Source organism: Phocoena sinus, chromosome 1 (assembly GCF_008692025.1).
Source record: "Phocoena sinus isolate mPhoSin1 chromosome 1, mPhoSin1.pri, whole genome shotgun sequence".
In the NCBI taxonomy this organism is placed as follows: domain Eukaryota; kingdom Metazoa; phylum Chordata; class Mammalia; order Artiodactyla; family Phocoenidae; genus Phocoena; species Phocoena sinus.
The window spans coordinates 172728992-172735136 of NC_045763.1; the positions used below are offsets into that span (position 1 = coordinate 172728992).

The window sequence follows — 6145 nt, forward strand, 5'->3', positions numbered from 1 at the left end:
TATATCATCAGCATTCCCAATGTTAATTATTCATAAAAACAACTTTGGCATCCATCCAACTGTAAATGTAATTAATTTGCTTCTGTCCTTCAAATACAAAATAAAATCCATGTTCTAATTTTTTCCTCATGAAAGAAAAATTGAATTTTAATTTTTTCAAAGAATCAATTCTAATTTTTTCTAAGGTATTTGTCAAATATAACCCATAAATATTAAGAATATTTTTTGTTAATTGTTCAATCATTGACTAATAATATCTTATCCTTGTGCTTGCTTCAGCAGCACATATACTAAAATTGGAACAATGCCGAGAAGATTAGCATGGCCTTGTGCAAGAATAATACTCTATCCTTTTAAGGAAAAAACTTCATGGAAATTAAAATTGGATAAGATGTGTTAGAAAATACTGGATTATTTAAAAATTATAAGTACATATTTCAGTTAGCTCTGTTGCCTAATTTTTTTTGCTTCTTATAGTACAGAGGCATACCTCAAAGATATTGTGGGCTTAGTTCCAGACCATTGTAATAAAGTGAATATTGCAATAAAGTCAGTCATATATATTTTTTGGTTCCCAGTGCATATAAAAGTTATGTTTACACTATGCTGTTGTCTATTGTATGCAATAGCATTATATCTAAAAAACCAATGTACGTACCTTAATTAAAAAACATTTATTGCTAAAAAAAATGCTAACCATCTGAGCCTTCAGAGGTTCCTCATAGTACCATCAAAGATCACTAATCACAGATCACCATAACAAATATAATAATAATGAAAGGGTGAAATATTGAGAGAATCGCCAAATGTGACACAGAGACAGTAAGTAAATACTGTTGGGTAAATGGCACCGATAGACTGACTCAACACAGGGTTGCCGCAAACCTTCAATTTGTAAACTGCAATATCTGTGAAGCACAGTAAAGCAAAGTGCAATAAAACGAGGTATGCCTGTAATGTTCTGCTCCATAATTTTGGTTATTCATAAGCACTGATGAGAGCATTGCTGTCTTATTTATATCGGTGTTTGCTATACAATTGTTTTGACTTTTGTATATGCTTAAAATTTTTTTACACAAAAATATTTGAAAACTATTTTGTTCACATTGGGGAAATATTCTGGATCTCATTTTTGCTGTGTAACGATATTACCATTAACTTAGCAGCTTGAAACAGCACAAGTTTATTTTCCCAGTGTCAGTGGTCAAGAATATAGGTATGACTTAGTTGAGTTTTCTGTTTTAAGGTCTTACAAGTCTGTTATCAAGGACATGCTGGTTAGGGCGGTGGTGTCATCTGAGGTTCAATTGAGGAAGGATGCACTTGCAAGTTCATATGGCTGTTGGCAAGATTCAGTTCCTTAAGGTCTGTCATCCTGAGATCTTTAGTCACCTGCTTGCTGTTGGCTGGAAGCCACATTCAGTTCCTTATCACTTGGACCTTTCCAAAGAGCAGCTGAAATGCCAGCAAGGGTGAGAGTTAGCAGAGACAGTTTTCTAATAATACAGAAGTTGTGAGTTACGATCTTAATCTATATTTCTCTTTTTGCACCATTTCTGTACTGTTTTGATTAGTGTAGCTTTGTGTTATAAAGTCAGGGAGCCTGATTCCTCCAGCTCCATTTTTCTTTCTCGGAATTGCTTTGGCTATTCGGGGTCTTTAGTGTTTCCATACAAATTTTAAAGTTTTATGTTCTAGTTCTGTGAAAAATGCCGTTGGTAATTTGATAGGGGTTTCATTGAATCTGTAGATTGCCTTGGGTAGTATAGTCATTTTGACAATATTGATTCTTCCAATCAGAGAACATGGTATATCTCTCTATCTGTGACATCTCAGCACTTTTGCCGTATTCTCTGATTTGAAGCAAGTCATGGGTCCCACAGGAGATTGCCCAGGGCATGAATACTAGGAGATGAGGAAAATGGGAAGCCATTTTACAATCTGTCTTTCAAGCCAATTAACAATAGACTTACTGCATAACCGTTTGAAGTAATTTCATAACAGTTATGTTTATGTGCAACTTCAGCTCCCAGAGTACATATGGTATGTAGTCCTTGAATATTCACTGGTATGGTCTGTGGGTAAGTTCACCTGTAGGAAATGCATTATTTCATCTATTTTCTGGTTAAAGGGGATGAGACATAACTTGGTTTGACTAATGATTATGTGTCATGTATTGGCATAGGGATCTTAATTAGGTCTTATTTAATCAGTATGGATATTGCAAAATTTATCTTTTTACATCTGGCTAGAAGGAATCAAATTCATGCATATGTACTTGCATAAGTAAACAAAACATAAATAGCTGCCCTCCTTTGGCAATAAAAATGTTGGGTAGGATGAAAGAAAACAGGGACTAAAAACAGACATAGAAACAACAACCAAGAAAAACATAAAACCTGTAAACAAGTGAGATATTTGAGGGCTCAAGGCCTTTTAAGACTAAGGATTCTAATCTCCCATCATTTTGTGAAGTCTCATACATATGTTTTATATGGTGTTCATGATTAAATTACAAAAGACTTCATAAGTTTACCTTTAAATCTATTGGAGATGTTCAGCAAATGAAATTTGTGGGAAATGAGAAAAGGCGGAATGAGTTTAAAATCTGGCAAGAAGAAAAGAGAGTAACTTGTGTTTGGCAAGATTCGTAATAAAGGCTGCCCAAAATTCTTGGAAATGACAAGAAAGCCTTGGGCATTTCACAGAGGGCATCTAAAAGAATGAAGGGTAACTTCGATGACTCAAGCTCAAATTTACAATGATTCTATAGGGGGGAATATTTGAATCTCTCTCTTATAATGAAACATAATCTCAAGGAAGATAATGATTTACCTAAGATGCCCCAGTTAGTGATTACAGGAGTAGGACTCATACTTGGGTGAGTCTAACTACATCTAGTGTACCTTCCACTGCAATCTGGATGGATGCCACAGGTGGAGGGAACTGGAAACAGCTGTAACAGTTCAAGGAAGGTTGTATCGTAATCTCGTATCATTGTGTGTGTGTGTACATGGTGTGTGACTCAAACAAAATATAAATGGTAGTCAATAATCAAACAGTAAATATTTTTGAGGACCAAGCCTTACAGGGCAGTGAAGTTACGATAACTTAGTAGGTACATCCATTTACTATAAAACCTAAGTGTGAAAAAGTGACAAAACTCAAACAGTTCAAACAAAGGCTGCTTTTGGCATGTGATGTAAGGCTATAATATTAGAATGGAGGCTTTACAAATAATTGTATTCAAATATTTAATTAAAATAGAATTAAATTTAAGACTAAAGGACGTAACTCTTATTACATAGGCAAGTCATGACTGTTACATACATTTTTCATCCAGGACAAACTGTAAAATACTATAATGCATTTCTCTTTAGCTCTGTTAAAATTTTTTGGCAAATGATATGTAGCTATTAATGAAGAATTTTATAGAAATCTGACTTCCCAAAATAAATGTGTGCTTGTAAAAATCAGAACTCTGAACACCATTTGAGCAATTAAAGGAAATGACTTATTAATTCAGAAGAAAAACTTGCATAAATGTGAACTGGTGTGTGGAGAATAATTAAATTGTAATTCCAAAAGGTTAATACAGTGATTTACTTGTCCTGATTTTTTAATTTAGGTAATAGTGCAGATTTTTGCAATATGGCCAACTAATGCATGATTTACTAAAGTTCCAGTACATATGGGAATTGTACATCTGTGCTAAGGTGTTTTGTATGTTACTCTACAATTATTTGATATCAGTATTTTTACATACTGCATGCCAAATTGTATTAGCATTTAGGTTTCAAAAGTTTTAAACTATTCTGAGTGCAACAATAATCAATTTATATATAAAGGTGACTGATGACTGTCCTTGTAAAAGAGCAAGCAGTGAATTTACTGTGCTCTATAGTGTTGTGACAGATATTTAATTTTCCTTATTTACCACTCAAAGTCCCACTTTATTTTGGGCACAATTTCTCAGGCAAATTTTGTTCATTTCTTTTATTTTACATTTTCTTCTTTTTCCAAATTGACAATAGTATTAATCAGGTTCCTAGAAAAAAAAGTTACCATATTAAACTATAAAATTTCACAACTAAAATTTATAACGTGTTGCTATATTATAATTACAGTATATATTTGAATTCCTCTTATGCTATTGTTATTACCCTACAGTTGAGACTGGTAAGTACCTTTTAGTTTATACACTGTACTTCTAAAAGGTAGGCATGCATAGTGTTTAAATTTGTATACTGGTATATGTTGTATAAGTACAACGTGATTTGGAAATAAATTTGCATTTGAAGACCTTTTGCTAAAAAATAGTATTTGAGAACCAGTTTTATTACTTTTCATAAGGAATGCATTTTTAAGTGTTCTTAAAGCATTTGTTTGATAAAATGCACTAGATAATATTCTTTTTGAAAATTCTAGAATGTTATTGGAGAGTATCTTCAATCATGTTAACTGTATTGACCAATCTATTTGGCAATTTAATAGCTTAAATTTTTAATGTAATGTTTAATGATGGTTGTGGTACTGACCAGGGTTCTTGGCATCCTTAATAGAAACAGGTAAGAGGCCAGATGAGAAACTCAGGCAAGGCTGTACTGCGATTCGTGCTGCAGCACGAGGGAGGAAAAACAAACAACAGGTTCCCTTGCTCTCTCCCTGGTGCGGAGGGGAAGGGGACCAGCTGGTTCCTTCCTGGGATGAGGGTAGGGGGCGGGTCCAGACGTCAAGCTGGAGGAGTGGCTTAGGTGGTCTGCCCTCCCCCTTGGTGGTGCTGTGTGCAGGGGGCATGCGCAGTACCCTGCTTTTGCTCCCAGCTCCTCAGAAGTGGCAGTTGGGTTTTTGGTCTTTTTGTATCTTGTTCGTAATTTGCCCCAACTGTGCATGCAGTTATTTTTAGTCCCTTATAGTGTCTGTATTTTGTTGCCGGAGATGTTTGTTCAGGTGCAAGCACTGCAGCAAAGGGTCCCAGCCTGTCTCATTCCCCCTTGAGGGATTCTACACACCTTTTTCTTAAGGGGCCAAAGGTCTCTTCTGAAATTTCTTCATGCTGGACATGGGCTGCAGACCCTAGCCTACCCTAGAGGTGTAGACGTCCCTTACTGACTGTTGCAAGGAACTGTAGCTACCTGGGCCACCTCCTCTGGAATGGGTTGAATTCTTTGAACCATGAGTCTTATTTGAAACTGTTGGAGCCTAGAAGACACAAACTTAACCAAAAGATTAAACAAACAAGGGCCCAAAAGGAGAAGAACAATACCACTAAAGGGCCTAGAAAGGGCCTAGAAAGGGTTAACTTAGGGCTTCCTTTACTGCTGACCAGACAGTGGAAGCGATATCACCCCTGCTAAAATTGTGAAGCCATTCTGCTTGCATGTGTATTTCCTTAATATGAACTTCTACCTGTCCTGTCGCATTGATCCAGGTGCAGCAGAAAGTATTAGTTATCATACAAACTCCACCTTGTTCTGCCAGAAGGTAATCAAGAGCTAGATGATTGCCAAGAACTACATTAGCCAAAGGAAAAAGAGAGGTCTTAAGTCATCATGTTAAGGCTTGTCCTGTTTCATCATATAACCAAGCTGTTCGGTGAGATTTCTCGGTGTTGCTCTATGATAGGTAAAGCCTCCCCAGAGCTGCTAGTCCTGTGGCCAGCCCTGCCCCTGTCAAGATCATTCCTCGTGCTCTCTGGGTTCAGTGGTGAGCTGGAATGGTCCTGTTATAGATAAAAATACCTCTTATCCCTATTGTGCACCCTCCTATGAAATGGACAGTGCATTTACAGGCTATATAGCTTGGCTGGAAAAGGACAGGGCCTGGCCATACTTCATAACATACGATGGTTTGGGTGTCTGAAGAGGAAAATAAACCCTTCAGGGGTGCAGACCTGAATGTCTGTCTCATGGTTGTTAAGAGTGGACAGTTCTTGAAGGATATAACTGGTGTTAGTACTTAAACAATTAGGGAACAGCAGACATTAAGCTGATAATTAAGTGTATAAAGCTCTACAACATTTTTAACAAGATGCTCATGTATGATCCTGCTGACACCATCAGAGGGTCACACTCCATAGGCCAGATCACTGTTTGCCTGGAATTCCACAGGTGGGTTGAACTGGATTGACTAGGTGGATGGGACA

At 36.6% G+C, this 6145-nt stretch overlaps 1 non-coding gene across 1 annotated transcript; it reads left to right on the top strand.

Moving 5' to 3' along the window:
* Positions 1-266: 266 nt before the first annotated feature.
* Positions 267-372, top strand: LOC116745300. The gene has a single exon (XR_004347375.1). It is a non-coding gene; the product is annotated as a U6 spliceosomal RNA (small nuclear RNA).
* The last annotated feature ends 5773 nt before the right edge of the window (positions 373-6145 follow it).